At 25.6% G+C, this 20,479-nt stretch overlaps 2 pseudogenes; both read right to left on the bottom strand.

Moving 5' to 3' along the window:
• Positions 1-6,117: 6,117 nt before the first annotated feature.
• Positions 6,118-7,220, bottom strand: LOC111289135 (3-ketoacyl-CoA thiolase 2, peroxisomal pseudogene; annotated as a pseudogene).
• A 6,345-nt stretch (positions 7,221-13,565) lies between these two features.
• Positions 13,566-14,809, bottom strand: LOC111289133 (3-ketoacyl-CoA thiolase 2, peroxisomal pseudogene; annotated as a pseudogene).
• Between the last annotated feature and the right edge of the window lie 5,670 nt (positions 14,810-20,479).

The following is a 20,479-nucleotide window of genomic DNA, read 5'->3' as shown; positions in this document are numbered from 1 at the left end:
TTTTAAATCTTTTACTTATTAATTTTTGGAATATTAATAAATTAGATTTATGTTATTCCGAGTTAGTTTGTACAAATAGAAAAATTGTTTTGTAACAAAACAAAAAGTTATAATGCTTTGAAATAGATAATTATTCAAATAGTTATAACTATTTGTACTGATCAGGTCAACAAATTCATTTTTTAAATCTGTTATTTATTAATTTTTAAGATATTAACAAATTAGCATTACTTTATTTCGAATAAGACTGTACCAATAGAAACATTTGTTTTATGACAAAACAAATGGTTATAATGATTTGAAATAAATAATTGTTCAAATTGTTATAACTATTTGAACTAGTTTGGTAAATAAATTTACTTTTTAAATCTCTTATTATTTTTCAAAATATTAATAAATTAATATTATTTTATTTCAAACAAACTTATATGAACAAAAACATTTGTTTTATGATAAAATAAAACATCATAATGGTTTGAAATAGATAATTACTCATATAGCCTTAACTATTTGAATTGATTATGCAAAAAAATTTATTTTTTAAATCTCTTAGTTATTAATTTTCATAATATTATTAGATTAGTATTATTGTATTATGAATAAGCTTGTATGAACATAAATAATTATTTTATGACAAAACAAAAGGTTAAAAAAATTTAAAATATATAATTGTTCAAATAGTTATAACTATTTGAACTAGTTCGACAAGCATATTTATTTTTAAATCTCTTACTTATTAATTTTTGAAATAGGCTTGTATGATGAAAAATAATTGTTTTATGACAAAACAAAAAATCATAAAGATTTGAAATAGAGAATTGTTCAAATGGCAATAATTATTTGAATTGATATGATAAATTGATTTATTTTTTAAATCTCCAACTTCTCAATTTTTGAAATATTAATAAAGTAATATTATTTTATTTTGGATAACTTTTATGAATTGAACAATTTTTTTTATGATAAAACAAAAGGTCATAACGATTTTAAATAGATAATTGTTCAAATAGTCATAACTATTTGAATTTATTTGGTAAATAGATTTATTTTTTAAAACTTCTTACTTTTTAATTTTTTGAATATTAATAAAAGAGTATTATTTTATTTTGAATAAGCATATATGAACTAAAATAATTATTTTATGACTAAATAAAAGGTCAAAACGATTTGAAATAGATAATTATTCTAATAGTCTTAACTATTTGAATTGGTTTAGTAAACACATTGACTTTTTAAATTTTTTACCTATTAATTTTTAAAATATTATTAGTGTAGCAATATTTTACTCCTAATAAGGTTCTATGAATAGAAACAATTGTTTTATGATAAAACAAAGATCATAACGATTTGAGATAGATAATAGTTCAAATGGACATAACTATTTAAACTTATTCTGTAAATAGATTTATTTTTTAAATCTCTAAATTATTAACTTTTAGAATATTAATAAATTAGTATTATTTTATTTCAAATAAACTTGTATGAATAGAAACAATTGTTTTATGACAAAACAAAAGATTATAACAATTTGAAATAAATAATTGTTTAAATAATCATAGCTATTTGAACTCACTCTATAAACAGATTTATTTTTAAAATCTTTTACTTATTAATTTTTGAAATTTTAATAAATTAATAGTATTTTATTCCAAATAAGCTTTTATGAACAGAAACAACAGGTTTATGACAAAATAAAATGTCATAACGATTTGAAATAGATAATTGTTCAAATAGTCACAACTATTTGAATGTGTTTAGAAAACTGATTTATTTTTAAAACTTTTACTTATTAATTCTTGGAATATTAATAAATTTAAATTATTTTGTTCAAAATAAGCTTGCATGAACATAACTAATTGTTTTATGACAAAACAAAAGTTTATGATATTTTGAAATAGATAATTGTTTAGATAATCATAACTATTTGAACTTATTCAGTAAATAGATTCTTTTTTTAATTCTCTTACTCATTAATTTTTGGAATATTAGTAAATTAGTATTATTTTAGTTCAAACAAACTTATATGAATTGAAACATTTGTTTTATTACAAAAGAAAAGGTCATTATGATTTGAAATATATAATTATTCAAATAGTCATGACCATCTGAACTTGTTCGGTAAACATAGTTATTTTTTAAAATCTTTCACTTATTAATTGTCGAAATATTAATAAATTAGTATTATTTTAATCCAAATAAACTTGTATGAATAGAAACAATTATTTTATGACAAAACAAAAAATCATAATAAGTTAAAATAAATAATTACACAAATAATCATAACGATTTGAACTTAATCGGTAAACAGATTTATTTTTTTATATCTTTTACTTATTAATTGTCTTAATATTAATAAATTTGTATTATTTTATTTGGAATAAGCTTGTATGAACAAAAAAAAATTCTTTTATAACAAAACAAAAGATTATAACGATTTCAAATAGATGATTGTTCAAACAATCATAATTTTTTAAACTTGTTCAGTAACAGATTCATTTTTTAAATTTCTTTATTATTAATTTTTAGATTATTAATAAATTAATATTATTTTATTCCCCATGAGCTTATATTAACTGAAATAATTCTTTTATGACAAAACAAAAGGTTAAGATTATTTGATCTAGTTTGGTAAACATATTTATTTTAAAATTTTTTTACTTATTAATTGTTAAAATATTAATAAATTAGTATTGTTTTAACCTGAATAAGCTTATATGAACATAAACAATTGTTTTATAAGAAAAACAAAAGGTCATAAAGATTTGAAATAAATAATTGCTGAAATAGTCATAATTATTTAAACTAATTTGATAAATATATTTATTTTTTAAATATCTTATTAATATTCAAAATATTAATAGATTAGTATTAATTTATTTCGACCAAACTTATATGAACAAAAACATTTGTTTTATAACAACAAAAGGTCATAATGATTTGAAATAAATAATTGTTCAAATAGTCATAATTATTTAAACTGATGAGGTAAACACAATTATTTTTTAAATCTCTTACTAATTTTTAAAATATTTATAAATTTATTCTATTTTATTCTAAATAAGCTAGTATCTTAAAAAAAACTTATTTAATGACAAAACAAAAAGTCATAACGATTTGAAATAGATAATTGTTCATATAATCTTAAATATCTGAACTGGTTTGACAAACAAATTTATTTTTAAATTCTCTTAGTTATTAATTTTTGGAATATTATTGGATTAGTATTATTTTATTCTGAATAAGTTTGTATGAACAAAATTTATGACAGTACAAATGGTTATAATGATATAAAGTTTACAATTATTCATATAGTCATAACTATTTGAACTAGTTCGGTAAATAGATTTATTTTTTAAATCTCTTACTTATCAATTATTAAAAGATTAATAAATTAGTATTATTTTATTTTGAATAAGCTTGAATGTTCAAATACAATTATTATATGACCAAACAAAAGGTAATAACGATATGAAATAGATAATTGCTGACATGGCCAAATTATTTTAACTGATTCGGTAAACTAATTTACCTTTTAAATCACGTACTTATTAATTTTTGGAATATTAATAAATTCTTATTATTATTTTATTTTGAATAAGCTTGTATGAACTGAAACAATTGTTTTAAGACAAAAAAATGTCATAATGATTTCAAATAGATAATTATTCATATAGTTTAACTGTTTGAATTACTTTAGCAAACAGATTAATTTTTTAAATTTTTTAGTTATTAATTTTTGAAATATTATTAAATTAGTATTATTTTATTCAAAATAAGTTTATATGAACTAAAACAATTATTTTATAATAGAACAAAAGGTTATAACAAATTGAAATAGATTATTGCTCAAATAGGAATTGGTTCAGTAAACATATTTATTTTTTTAAATCTCTTATTAATTTTTGGAATATTAATAAATTAATATTATTTTATTCCAAATAGGCTTGTATGATGAAAAACAATTGTTTATAACAAAACAAAAGTTCATAATGATTTGAAATAGATAATTATTCAAATAGCCATAATTATTTGAACCAATTCGATAGACTTATTTTTTAAATCTCTAACTTATCAAATTTTGAAATATTAATAAAGTAATATTATTTTATTTCAGATAAGCTTTTATGAACTAAAACAATTGTTTTATGATAAAACAAAAGGTCATATTTATTTTAAATAGACAATTGTTCAAATAGCTATAACTTTTTGAACTTGTTTCGTAAATAAATTTATTTTTTAAAATTTGTTGTTTATTAATTTTTTTAATGTTAATAAATTAGTATTATTTTATTTCAAATAAGCATGTATGAACTGAAAAAACTATTTTATGACTAAACAAAAAGTCAAAACGATTTGAAATAGATAATTGTTCTAATAGTCTTAATTATTTGAACTGGCTCGACAAATACATTTATCTTTTCAATCTTTTATTAATTTTTAGAATACTATTAATTTAGCAATATTTTACTCCAAATAAGCTTATATGAATATAAACAATTGTTTTATGACAAAACAAAAACCATAACGATTTGAGATAGATAATTGTTCGAATAACCAAATCTATTAGAATTGGTTTGATAAACAAATCTAGTTTTTAAATCTCTTATTAATTTTCAAAATATTAATAAATTGGTATTATTTTATTTCAAATAATTTTGTATGAATAGAAACAATTTTTTTACGACAAAACAAAATGTTATAACAATTTTGAAATAAATAATAGCTCAAACGGATATGACTATTTGAACTTGTTAGATGAACAAATTTATTTTTTAAATATCCAACTTATTAATTTTTAGAATATTAATAAATTAGTATTATTTTATTTCAAATAAATTTATATTAATAGAAAAATTGTTTTATGACAAAACAAAAGAACATAGAGATTTGAAATAAATAATTATTTAAATAGTCATAACTATTTGAACTCGCTTGGCAAATCGATTTATTTTTTAAATCTTTTACTTATTAATTTTTAAAATTTTAATAAATTAGTATTATTTTATTCCAAATAAGCTTTTATGAATAGGAATAATTGCTTTATGACAAAACAAAAAGTCATAACTGTCATAACATATAGATTCATAAATTTATAGCTAGACTTAACAAAATAGATGGAGTCGCCACCAATCTTTTTTACCAGATGTGATTGGTCACCTAAGGAATCTATCCTCTTAAATTGTTCCTAAGCTTGACGAAGGGTCCCTTAAAAGAATAGGTTCGAGTCTACAAACTAGAACAGGGTTCGGGAGTTTGGTTACATGTGGGGAAGATTATAGCACCCTCACATGCCCATCCAAAAGATGGTACCATATTATTTCAAATTTATCTTATGGTTTTGAGTCTAGTGGTTTTAAATTTTTATGTTAAATATTGGAAATAATTTATAAGATTCTTCCATCAATCTGGTAGAATTCCTAAAAATATTTTCTCACCTCAAGAGTATTTAAGGATCCCATTTGTTTCCTTGAAGAGGCTCCATCGTCTAAAAAATATTTAATTATTATTTTTTTTTGTTGAAAATATATCTAATTATTCCACCATTTGGGCTTATTTAAAAATTCTCTCTTTTTTATTGGATTTCTAAATTTTCCACCGTTTTGGGTCAATTTAGAAATATCTTTTTTTTGGAAAGAAAATAATATGACAATTATTTTTATTGAGATTTCATTTAAATTATTCCACAATTTGGGACAAATTTAAAGAAATTTCTCACCTAGAGATTTCTTAGAAAACTTACCATTTGAAATTTTTAAGAATCTCATCCTTAGATAATTATCAAATATTTTGAACCCAAATTTTTATTTTTTATTTTTTAAGTTTTTTGGATTAAAAATAAATATTAATTATTATTATTGAAAATTTATCTAAATTATTCCACCACTTGGGACAAATTTAGACAAAATTTCTCACTTAAGAATTTTATAAAAATTTACCATTTGAAATTTCTATAAATTCCATCATTAGATAATTAATACTTATTCTAAAAACAAATTTATTTTTTTATTCTTTTTCTAAATTTAATCATGCAAAAATACTAAAAAACAAACACATAAAAAATAAATAAATAATACCAAAAATACCAAAAAATGAAATGGATCGGCTGGAAATTTGGCTTGGCTCGATTTGGCTTCAGACAATGAAAGCGGCTCAGCAACTTGGCTCAAAGGCAAAGACTGAATACACTAAGAATTGGTAGCCCTTTGCGCATGGGAACACTTCTTTTCATGAGCAGAGCAGCCCCAGCACCGTCAGTCACTTGACTAGAATTTTTGACAGTAGTGCTCCCATCTTTCTTGAACATAGGCTTCAATTTTGCCAGATCCGACAATGAAATGTTGGGTCAAATTCCATCATCAATAGAAATTGTGACAAGTTTCTCATCACCAGTCTTTGGATCCACAATCTTGGTGGTCACAGGGATTATTTCATCTTTAAATTTACCAGAAGCTGTAGCAATAGCTGCTTTCTTGTGGGATTTAACTGCAGCCTGATCTTGCTCCTGCCTTGTCACACCAAAACGATGAGTAACATTCTCTGATGTAACATCCATTGGATGGAGACAATTTTGAGCTTGCTCCATTTGCTTGACCGTAGGGTTAACTGATCCTTTTCGAGCCATTGGATTAGTAGTCATTGATTCCAACCTAGCCCCAATCCCAATGTCATAAAACCCTGCCTTTATCGTAGCAGCCACATCAGCAACTACCTAAAGCCCAGATGAGCATTACCTGTTCACAGTTCTAATGGGCACAATTTCAGGGAAGCTAGCATAGAATACAGCCATCCTACATTCACTTGCTCGTTGAGACCCCGGTGCCAAGACCCTTCCCACAACAATATCCCCAACTTCACTTGGATTCAAATTGGTTTTCTCTATCAATGCCTTTAAAACAAGAGCAAGCAAATCATCGGGATAAGTATCCATGAAACTGCCTCACTTTGATTTGCAAAAGGCAGTCCTATATACTGCTACTGTCACCACATCATCTCCAAATACATTAGTTCTTGATAAGCAGCACTATCTCCAGTTAAACAAATCGATGCAGAGATGGAAGAGTTGTAATTTTGCTCGAACGAATAAGAAAAAGAGAGTGCAGTACTGAGGTGTTGGAGCAAAATTTTCTGGTGATTGATCATTTTCTCCATTATTTTCAGTCTCTCTCCCTAATTTTTTATGTCTTTTTTACCTCTATGTGTACCTATTTATAGGGTTCTGATTCGAGAACCCTAAATCAGAAAAGAAGTTTAATTTTCTTTGATTTTAATCCCACCCAACCTCTTCCAATCTTTTTCAAATTTTTTCGACCCAATTTTACACCAATTCAACCACCATTTTTTTTTATTTTTTCATTTATATATATTTTTTAAATTAACAAAAATCAAATTAAGTAGAGCCTCGGACAAATTGGGGTGTCCACAGCTGTCCCTTTTTACGCATTTCCTATGTAACGCGAATTGTGCAAAGACGTAGACACCCTACACATGATCATCCCAACACATTCATTTTTTTTTCTTTTTTTTTTTTTGGAAAAAGTAAACAATGCTCCTTTAAACAGAGGCACCACAACTTTGAAAAAATAAATTGCTCCTCCAAACAGAGGCACCGTAACTTTGGAAAAATAAATTACTCCTCTAAATAGAGGCACCATGACTTTGAAAAGATAAATTACTCCTCTAAATAGAGGCACTACAACTTTGGAAAATAAATGCTCTTCTAAATAGAAGCACCACAACTTTTGAAAAATAAATTGCTTCTCTAAACAGAGGTACCACAACTTTGAAAAATAAAATGCTCCCCTAAACAGAGGCAACCACAACTTTAGGAAAAATAAAATGCTCCTCTAAACAAAGGCAACCACAACTTTGAAAAATAAAATGCTCCTCTAAATAGAGGTAACCATAACTTTATGAAAAATAAAATGCTCCTCTAAATAGAGGCAACCACAACTTTGGAAAATAAAATGCTCCTCTAAATGAGGCAACCACAACTTTGGAAAAAAATTACTCCTCTAAACAGAGGTAATTACAACTTTAAGAAAAATAAAATGCTCCTCTAAATAAAGGCAACCACAACTTTGGAAAATAAATTGCTCTTCTAAACAGAGACACCATAACTTTGAAAAATAAATTGCTTCTTAACAATCATGTCCAGCGGAGTCATAGATCAAATTTGATGAAATTTGTAATGAAAAACTCAAAGATTTACAATTTGAGTTTGAAAGTCAAAGGTTTAGATTCGCAAGAACCTTTCAACTTTACAAGAATTCACTGAATTTTGATTCTCAAAAATTTAGTTTCACATGAATTCAAATTTGCAAGATCTCAAGATTTGCATTTGCAAATTGCAAGACTCACATCCAACATTTGAATATTCTCATTTGAATTTTGGAGATTCTCATCCAAAAGTTCAAAGTTTCTTATTCAAGTTCAAAGGTTCACATTTGGGATCCAAAAAGTTTGAACTTTCAAGATTCACATCCAAAAGTTCAAAACTTTTCATTGTAGTTCAAAGGTTCACATCCGACAAATATTAGGGTTTCACACCTCAAAGATCCTTATTTGAAACTCAAAGATTCTTATTTAAGTTCAAAGATTCACATTCGATAAATTTTGGGTTTCACACCTTAAAGATTCTCATTTGAGTTTGAAGATTCACATTCGACAAATTTTGGGTTTCACACCTCAAAGATTTTCATTTAAGTTCAAAAATTCTCATCAAAAGATTCCCAGTGACTCAAAATTATGCATACAATAAATGTCATGATCAATAACGCAAATGTTTTCTCAATGATGCAAATGCAACAATCCAGATTCTCACAATGCCATATTCTTAACCATGATTTAAATGGTTACTGCATAATCCAAATGCATATCCAAACCAAAGTCTCAAACATTTTCCAAAAAATAATGCTAATGCCATGCATGTAATGCGGATATCAAAGTCATGAAATTCTAATCAAAATGTGGTAATATGATCCTCAAGTCTCCACTATCTCACGTTTTCTCCTTGTTTAGCTTCTCAACACTTTGGAATAAGTTTTATCAACTGATCATCATTATTTTCATCACTTGATCACCATTTGAAGGCTTCTCAGTACTAACAATTCTAGAACAAGTTTCGTCCATTGCCCCATATTATTTAATCACAACTCACAAAAAAAGAGGCTCCTCATTACTAACAATATCAACATAAATTTCATCTATTAACCCACACTATTTTCACCACAATTCACAGGTTTCTCAACACTAGCCATTTTAGAATGAATTCGATCTTTTGATTCACATTATGTTCATCACTTGATCACCATTGACAAGCTATGTCATCCAATTCATCCCTATACTCATCATTTGACCATACCATGTGCCTTCTCAAATCATCCTTTTTTAGGTTTCTACCATCTCTTTTTTTTTCTCTTATTATTTTGAATTTCTCTTCAAAGGAATGCAAGACTTTTTTATGCACATTGTCATTCATTCATCATCATTTCAAATCATGACAAATATAATGCACTCATACATTTTCTCGATTTATTCTAGGGATGCAACAATAAGAGAACATAGGATGATTTGAGAGAAAGGTAATCAATGAGGAACGAGTTTGGTACAAAAACAAATGGGGAAAGAAACAAGTTGGATACATGTCATTGGGATGAATGGTATATCCAAATAATGAATATTGAGACAATTATGAACATTAATCCAGGATTCTTTTTTAAAAACTTATTCCATTGATTGTCAAAATCATCTTGAGCTTATCAAACTTTGTTCTAGCTTTGAGGGAATTTTAGATGTCTTTGACCTTCCATCCATGCGTCTAACTCTCAACTCAAAGATTTTTCCACACAAATTGCCCTTTCGGGTTTTCAATTTGAGTCTTCATTTTCTTTCCTTTTCATCTTTTCTATTTTTTCATTTTTCATTTTTTTCCATTTTTTTCCATTTTTTTTCTTTCTTTCATTCTTTCACCCATTATTGATATCTCTTCCACGTCAATCTATATAGCAACACAGCATGATTCTGTCATTCCATCATGAGCATGCCTTCACCCAACATATGATCATTCAATTCGAGCACTCACATTTGATCCAAATAGACTTTTAAAGGTTGTAATGTAGGCCATGGTGAGGGGTCATGAAAGAAATGGATAAAATAGGCTCAAAACATGTGTTTAAAGGGTTTAAAACCAAATGATCATTTCTTATCATTTGAAACAACTTGGCATTTTGCCCCTTTCCACTTTATTTCATTTTTTTCCCTTTTTCCATCTCATTCCTCACAAAAGGATTCTCATTACTTTGCCCCAACTTGTTTGTGGCATTTTTCTTTTCTCTTTTTCTTTCATTTTACTTTTCTTTGTCTCTTTGAGACCTTTTACGATTTTTTACCTCTTTTTTTTTTTTTCAAAAAAAAAAAAACCTCTCAGTGTGGAGGGTGATCCTTGGTCAGGGTTCTTTAGAAAAAAAAATCACAATATACTCAAAAGGGTAGCAATGAATGATTTTTTGAATGGTAAAAGAAATATGGCCATTTTTCATCTCAAATGTGAATGCTTTCCTTAAAGATCATCTATTGAATAAAAACAAGCTCATGGATCTTTATAACAGACTGTACATCTTCATGACATACCTATTTCACATCTATTAGTAGCTAGCTTTTTTAGCTCAAATAATCTCCTCATATTAATGTGATTGAGTTCTCAAAATTAAATCCTAAAATCATTGTTATCATTGTCTAAACATTCATCATTTGAAATTTGAGAATGGGAATGAAAGGTATGAAAGGTAACAAAGTATGAAACCATTGTTGAATGAAAAAGAAAATGTAATGAAATGCATTATCCTTGCCTTTTATTAAAATGATAACAAATGAAATCCTATTGCATAAAAGAAATCCTAACATTACTCTAAAAAAATCCTAAAATGATAAACAACTTTTAACTAGCCTTAACATCCTTCTCAAAATTATACTCCTGTGCAATCAGGTGAAGGATCTTTATCGACATCTTGCCCTCTAATTCATTACAGCTTTCCAGGCCCTTTTGGATCAACGTGTTCTTAATTCTCACTCAAAGCATTGACATTATGGTTAAGCAATGGATTGCCACTAACATTAGGTGTTGTTACTCTTCCTTGATTAACTGTTGCACCTTATGTTTTAAAGCAGTACAATTTTCAGTGGAATGACCAGCAATTCCATAGTCATAGTCATAGTAGGCTGTAAGATCATATCACTTAGGATAAAGTGGCTTAAATGACTCCACATGATTGAGAGAAATCAAGTGGTTGTTATAGAGCTCTCGATATAACTCCATATAAGTCATAGGGATTGGATCAAATACGAGCTTTTCTCAGGTAATTCATTACTTTCGTGAACCACTTACTGGGAGCCTGAGGGCTGAAAACAGGCTAGTATGTTAATGGGTAAGATGGTTGTGGTATGGGTTGGTATGGGTAGGATGAGTATTGTTCACAGTAGGATAGTATGGAGAGTAACCTTGTGGATAGGGTTTATATCCCTTAAACTATCTGTTACAACTTGAGTTTTGGTCTCTCTTTTCTCTGATGCCTTCTTGGTTTCTCCCCCTTTCAACTTGCCATTTTTAATGGCGTTCTCAATGATTTTGCTTGAGATCACCATATTAGCAAAGTTCTTTGTTGCATTCCCTATCATTTTTTCATAATAAAGAGACTTCAAAGTACTAACAAACAATATTATGGCCTCTTTATCAGTCAGAAAAGGCTACACCTGAGAAGCTACATCCCATCACCTCTGGGCATATTCTTTAAATGATTCATTTGCCTTTTTTTTCATGTTCTGCAAAGACAGGTGATCAGGGGTTAAGTTTATGATATGTCGATACTGACTAATGAAGTCATAAGCCATATCACTCCAAGAGTGAATGCGGGTCCTATCCAACTGGACATACCACCTAACAGTAGAGCCTGTGAGGCTATTTTGGAACACATGCATTAATAATTTTTCATTATTAGCATAGGCTGCCATTTTTCTATAGTACATAGTAAGTGGGTCTCAGGACACTTTGTACCATCATACTTTTCAAACTATGAAATCTTGAATTTTAGAGGAATAACCACATATGGGACTAAACAGAGCCTAGCAGCATGCACAGAACCATAAAAATCAACTCCTTTCACTGCTCGTAACCTCTCTTTCAGCATACTAATCTTCTGGTTAGTTTTCGAGTCTCTCAGTGACTCACCCCCTTTTGATTTTAACTTTTCAATCTCCTTTGGATCGTTCAAATTAGGGACTTGAACTGGTTCTACTATTTTTTCTGTAAAGACAAGATTTACATAACTCTAATATTACCAGAGTTTGAAGCTGATGGTATTCTAGGGTATGTGTACCCTACAAGATAAGTGAACTACTATGGTAGTGGACCTTGTGTGGATTGGGCTTGATGCAACTCAAAACCAGAAGGTACAATGGGTCATCCACCTTTTGTGATGGATGGTCTTATTGGCTATTACTTTCTTCTATACCTTTCCCCTTGTTTAACTTGTTTAAAGCCTCCAAAATCCCATTCAACTCCCCTTTAAGCTTTGCTTAGGCTTTCTCTATCCTTTGGAGATAGTTAGAATTTTCTTATTCTATCTGTCTAGCTCGAACCCTTATATTATATTGGTGAGTGAAGTTCTTGCTTGGTGGAGCTATCTTTACACCTTGAGTACCATAATTATGTTAAAAAATGATATGCTTTATGTGTGATATATTGATACATGAAATGTACATTTTCATGGATGAAAAATTGATGTAGATATAGAATGTTACATATGATAATGAAAATGATGGATGATATGGTAATGCAAATGCACAAAATAGTTAGATCACAAATTGTTCCTTTTTATGTCCTAACTTTGGGATACATCTATCAATGAGTAAGAAGGGTTTTATCTTAAGGCTGGTCCTTTTAATGTTGATTATATGTAGGGTTAGGTGACTTTGACCATTAAAGGTTCTCAAATTGTTCCTTACATCATAGTCCATCATAGACTAGTAAGGCATTCCAATCCTCACCCATCATAGGCTACTAACGAAAATGATTCAATTTGAGTGGGAGTATTTCACTAGCCATTACGGAGATTATCATCTCACAAGAGTGTAGGTACTTTACTCCCTCCTAAGAGGAACGGAGCCCAGGAATAAAGCTCATGTAATGCAAATGCATGTGATAGTGTGTGTGAAGAAACATATAGTTTTCCTGCCCCAAAAATAAAATACAAGACAAAAAAAATGTTAGTAAACAAATAACACAAATCATCACAATTTAAAACCATCAGACCAAAGGATAGGATAAATTCAAAAATTATGGCTTGAATTTCTAGCATCCCCAACGGAGTCGCCAAACTGTCATAACATATAGATCCATAAATTTATAGCTAGACTTAACAAAATAGATGGAGTCGCCACCAATCTTTTTTACTAGGTGTGATTTGTCTCCTAAGGAATCTATCCTCTTAAGGAGTTCCTAAGCTTGACAAAGGGTCCCTTAAAAGAATATGTTTGGGTCTACAAACTAGAACAGGATTCTATAACCAAAAAATGAAATGGGTCGGCTGGAAATTCGGTGCAACTCAGTTTGGCTTCAGACAATGAAAGCGTCTCAGGGACTTGGCTCAGAGGCAAAGATTGAATACACTGAGAATTGGTAGCCCTTTGCACATGGCAACACTTCTTTTCATGAGCAGAGTAGCCCCAGCACCGTCAGTCACTTGACTAGAATTTTAGTAGTAGTGCTCCCATCTTTCTTGAACACAGGCTTCAATTTTGCCAAATCTGACAATAAAATGTTGGGTTGGATTCCATAGTCAATAGAGATTATGACAGGTTTCTCATCACCAGTCTTTGGATCAACAATCTTGGTAGCCACAGGGATTATTTCATCTTTAAATTTATCAGAAGCTGTAGCAATAGCTGTTTTCCTGTGAGATTCAACTGTAGCCCAATCTTGTTCCTGCCTTGTCACACCAAAATGATGAGCAACATTCTCTGATGTAACACTCATAGGAAGAAGACAATTCTGAGCTTGCTCCATTTGCTTGACCCTAGGGTTAACTGATCCTTTTCGAGCCATTGGATTAATGGTCATTGATTCTAACCTAGCCCTAATCCCAATGTCATAAAACCCTACCTTTATTGTAGTGGCCACATTAGCAACTACCTGAAGCCCAGATGAGCATTGCTTGTTCACAGTTCTAATGGGCATAGTTTCAGGGAAACTAGCATAGAATGCAACCATCTTACATTCACTCACTCGTTAAGACCCCGGTGCCAAGACTGTTCCCACAACAATATCCCTAGCTTCACTTGGATTCAAATTGTTTTTCTCTATCAATGCCTTTAAAATAGGAGCAAGCAAATCATCGGGATAAGTATCCTTGAAACTGCTTCGCTTTGATTTGCAAAAGGCAGTCCTAGATGCTGCTACTATCACCACATCATCTCTAAATACATTAGTTCTCTTATAAACAACGCTATCTCTAGCTAAACAAGCTGATGCATAGATGGAAGAGTTGTAATTTTGCTCGAATGAATAAGAAGAAAAGAATGCAGTATTGAGGTGTTGAACCAAAATTTCCTGCCGATTAATCATTTTTTCCATTTTTTTCAGTCTCTCTCTCTAATTTTTTTGTGTTTTTTCTACCTTTATGTGTACTTATTTATAGGGTTCTGATTCGAGAACCCTAAATCAGAAAAGAAGTCTAATTTCCTTTGACTTTAATCCCACCCAATCTCTTCCAATCCTTCTTTAACTCTTTGACCCAATTTTACACCAATTCGACCACCATTTTTTTTTCTATTTTTTCATTTATATATATTTTTTAAAATTAACAAAAATCAAATTAAATAGAGCCTCAGACAAATTGGGGTGTCTACAATAATAATTTCAAAATAGATAATTGTTCTAATAGTCATAACTATTTAAACATGTTCTAAAAACTTATTTATTTTTTAAGTTTTTACTTATTAATTTTCAAATATTAATAAATTTATATTATTTTATTTTAAATAAGCTTGTATGAATAGAACTAATTATTTTATGATAAAACAAAATGTCATAATATTTTCAAATAGATAATTGCTCAGATAGCCATAACTATTTGAACATGTTCGGTAAAGAAATTCTTTTTTTAATTTTTTTACTCATTAATTTTGGGAATATTAATAAATTAGTATTATTTTATTTCAAATAAACTTATATGAACTAAAACAATAGTTTTATTACAAAACAAAATGTCACAACGATTTAAAATAGATAATTATTCAAATAGTCAAGACTATTTGAACTTGTTAAAAAAGTATATTTATTTCTTAAATCTTTTACTTATTAATTATCAAAATATTAATAAATTAATATTATTGTAATTTGAATAAACTTGTATGAACAGAAATAATTGTTTTATTACAAAACAAAAAGTCATAAGAATTTTAAATAAATAATTGTTCAAATAGTCATAAGACTTGAACTTGTTTAGTAAACAGATTTATTTTTGAAATGTTTTACTTATTAATTGTCTTTATGTTAACAAATTTGTATTATTTTATTCAAAAAAACTTGTATGAACAAAAAAAATCATTTTATGATAAAACAAAAGGTTGTAGCAATTTCAAAAAGATAATTATTGAAATAGTCATAATTATTTAAACTTATTCGACAAACATATTTATTTTTTAAATCTCTTACTTATTAATTTTTGTGATATTAATAACTTAGTATTATTCTATTTTGAATAAGCTTATATGAACTAAAATAATTTTTTTATGACAAAACAAAAGGTCATAACGATTTGAAATACATAATTATTCAAATAGTCATGACTATTTAATCTAGTTCAGTAAACATATTTATTTTTTAATTTTTTTACTTATTAACTATTGAAATATTAATAAATTAGTGTTATTTTAATCCTATGAAGCTTGTATGAACAACAACAATTGTTTTATAACAAAACAACAAGTCATAATGATTTGAAATAAATAATTGCTCAAATAGTCATAATTATTTGAACATTTGATAAATAGATTTATTTTTTAAATCTCTTATTAATTTTTAAAATATTAATAGATTAGTTTTATTTTATTCCAAACAAACTTATATGAACAAAAACATTTGTTTTATGACAAAACAAAAGATTATAACGATTTGAAATAAATAATTATTCAAATAGTCATAATTATTTCAACTGGTTAGGTAAATGGAGTTATTTTTTAAATCTCTTACTTATTAAATTTTAAAATATTAATAAATTCATTTTATTTTATTCCAAATAAACTAGTATGAATTCAAAAAAACTTATTTTATGACAAAACAAAGGTCATAATGATTTGAAATAGATAACAATTCATATAGTTTTAAATATTTGAACTGGTTCGACAAATAAATTTATTTTTTAATTCTCTTAGTTATTAATTTTTAGAATATTATTATATTAGTACTATTTTATTTTGAATAAGCTTATATGAAAAAAAATAATTGTTTTATGAAGGAACAAAAAATTATAACATTTGAAGTTTATAATTGTTCAAATAGTTATATATTTAAACTAGTTTGGTAAATAGATTTGAATTGCTTCGATAAACAAATTTATTTTTTAAATCTCTTAGTTATCAATTTTTTGAATATTATTAAATTAGTATTATTTTATTCCAAATAAGCTTATATGAACTGAAATAATTATTTTAAAATAGAACAAAATATCATAATGATTTGAAATAGATAATTGTTCAAACAAAAACTGGTTTGGTAAATTGATTTATTTTTTAAATCTCTTACTTATTAATTTTTGAAATATTAATAAATTAGTATTATTTTATTCTAAATAGGCTTGTATGATGAAAAACAATTGTTTTATGATAAAACAAAAGTTTGTAACAATTTGGAGTAGAAAATTGTTTAAATGGCTAAATTATTTGAAGTGATTCGATAAACTAACTTATTTTTTAAATCTTTAACTTTTCAATTTTTGAATATTAATAAAGTAATATTATTTTATTTTGGATAAGCTTTTATGAACTAAAACAATCATTTTATGATAAAACAAAAGGTTATACTTCTTATAAATAGATAATTATTCAAATAGTTGTAACTATTTGAACTTGTTTGGTAAATAGATTTATTTTTTTAATTTCTTGTTTATTAATTTTTTTATACTATTAATTTAGCTATATTTTACTTCGAATAACCTTGTATCAACAGAAACAATTTTTTTATGACTAAACAAAGATCATAATGATTTGAGATAGATAATTGTTGAAATAGTTATAATTATTTGAACTGGTTTGATAAATAGATTTAGTTTCAGATTTCTTATTAATTTTTGAAATATTCATAAATTAGTATTATTTTATTTTGAATAATTTTTTATAAATAGAAATAATTTTTTTCAACAAAACTAAATGTTATAACTATTTAAAATAGAAAATAGCTCAAATGGACATGACTATTTGAACTTGTTTGGTGAACATATTTATTTTTTAAATCTTTAATTTATTAATTTTTAGAATATTAATAAATTAGCATTATTTTATTTCAAATAAAATTATATGAATAGAAACAATTGTTTTATGACAAAACAAAAGATCATAACGATTTGAAATAAATAATTGTTCAAAGAGTCATAACTATTTGAACTCAGTCAGTAAACAAATTTATTTTTTTCAATCTTTTACTTATTAATTTTTGGAATTTTAATAAATTAGTATTATTTTATTCTGAATAAGCTTTTATTAATAGAAATAAATGGTTTATGACAAAACAAAAGATCACAATGATTTAAAATAGATAATTGTTCAAATAGTCATAACTATTTGAACATGTTCAGAAAACATATTTATTTTTTAAAATTTTACTTATTAATTTTTGGAATATTAATAAATTTATATTATTTTATTTGAAATAAGCTTGCTTGAACAGAACCAATTGTTTTATGACAAAACAAAAGGTCATAATGTTTTAAAATAGATAATTGTTCAAATAGTCATAACTATTTAAACATGTTTGGTAAATAGATTAATTTTTTACTTCTCTTACTCATTAATTTTCAAAATATTAATAAATTAGTATTATTTTGTTTCAAATAAGCTTATATGAACTGAAACAATTGTTTTATTACAAAACAAAAGGTCATAATGATTTGAAATAAATAAATATTCAAATAATCAAGATTATTTGAACTTGTTCAGTAAACATATTTATTTTTAAATCTTTTACTTATTATTTATTGAAATATTTATAAATTAATATTATTTTAATCCAAATAAGTTTGTATGAATAGGAACAATTGTTTTATGGCAAAACAAAAAGTCCTAACAATTTGAAATAAATAATTATTCAATTAGTCATAAAGATTTGAACTTGTTTGGTAAACATATTTATTTTTTAAATCTTTTACCTGTTAATTGTCTTAATATTAATAAATTATATTATTTTATTCAAAATAAGCTTAAATGAACAGAAAAATCATTTCGTGATAAAACAAAAGGTTATAGTGATTTCAAATAGATAATTGTACAAATAGTCATAATTATTTAAACATATTCATTTTCATTTTCATTTTTTAAACATATTCATTTTTTAAATCTCTTGGTTATTAATTTTTAGAATATTAATAACTTAGTAATATTTTATTTCAAATAAGCTAATATGAACTAAAATAATTTTTTATAACAAAACAAATGGTCACAATGATTTGAAATAATAGTTATTCAAATAGTCATGACTATTTGATTTTGTTCAGTAAACATATTTATTTTTAAAATTTTTTACTTATTAATTGTCAAAATATTAATAAATTATTAGTATTATTTTTATTTGAATAAGCTTTTATAAGTAGAAATTATTGTTTCATAATTGAACAAAAAATCATAAGAATTTAAAATAAATAATTGCTCAAATAGTCATAACTTTTTGAACTGGTTTGTTAAACAAATTTATTTTTTAAATCTATTATTAATTTTTGAAATATTAATATATTAGTATTATTTTATTCTAAACAAACTTATATGAATAAAAACATTTGTTTTATGACAATACAAAAGATCATAGCAAATTGAAATAGAGAATTTTTCAAATAGTCATAATTATTTAAAATGGTTAGGTAAATAGAATTATTTTTTAAATCTCTTACATATTAATTTTTTATATATTAATAAATTTATTTTATTTTATTTTGAATAAGCTAGCATGAATTGAAAAAAAAATTTTATGACAAAACAAAAATGATTTGAAATGGATAATTGTTCATATAGTCTTAACTATTTGAACTAGTTTGGCAAACAAATTTATTTTTTAAATCTCTTAGTTATTAATTTTAGGAATATTTTTATATTAGTATTATTTTATTTTGAATAAGCTTGTATGAACAGAAATAATTGTTTTATGACAAAACAAAAGGCTATAATGATTTGAAGTATACAATTGTTCAAATAATCATAAATATTTAAACTAGTTCAGTAAATAGATTTATTAATTTAAATCTCTTACTTATTAATTTTTGAAAGATTAATAAATTACTATTATTTTATTTCAAATAAACATATATGATAAAAGTCAATTGTTATATGACCAAATAAAAGGTAATAACAATTTGAAATAGATAATTGTTGAAAATGGCCATAATTATTTGAACCAATTTGGTAAACAAATTCACTTTTTAAATCACTTATTAATTTTCAGAATAGTGATAAATTAGTATTATTTTATTTTGACTAAGCTTGTATGAATTCAAACAATTGTTTTATGACAAAACAAAAGGTCATAATGATTTTAAATAGACAATTGTTCAAATAGTCATCACAATTTAAACTTGTTCGGTAAACAAATTTATTTTTTCAGATCATTTCCTTATTAATTTTTTGAATGTTAATAAATTTAGATTATTTTATTCCAAATAAGCTTGTAAGATATGAAACAAATATTTTATGACTAAACAAAAGGTCTATACAATTTGAAATAGATAATTATTCTAATAGTTTTAACTATTTGAATTGGCTTGGCAAACACACTTATTTTTAAATCTCTTACTTATTAATTTTTAGAATATTATTAAATTAGTATTACTTTTAACCAAATAAGCTTTTATGATCAGAAACAATTGTTTTATGACAAAACAAAGATCTTAACAATTTGAGATTGATAATTGTTCAAATAGTCATAATTATTTGAACTGGTTTGATAACCATATTTATGTTTTAAATATCTTATTAATTTTTGAAATATTAATAAATTAATATTATTTTATTTCAAATAAGCTTGTATGATAAAAAAAACAATTGTTTTATGACAAAACAAAAGGTCATAATGATTTAAAATAGATAATTGTTCAAATGGCTCTAATTATTTTAATTAATTCGGTAAACAGATTTTAGTTTTTAAGTTTCTTACTTATTATTTTAGTAAGTACTAATAAATTAGCATTATTTAATTCCATCTAAGTTTTTATTAATTGAAACAATT

The sequence above is a fragment of the Durio zibethinus genome, chromosome 13 (assembly GCF_047325235.1).
Source record: "Durio zibethinus cultivar Kanyao isolate XHJ-2024 chromosome 13, ASM4732523v1, whole genome shotgun sequence".
Classification (NCBI taxonomy): Eukaryota; Viridiplantae; Streptophyta; class Magnoliopsida; order Malvales; family Malvaceae; genus Durio; species Durio zibethinus.
This window is presented reverse-complemented; position numbering and strand designations above follow the sequence as displayed.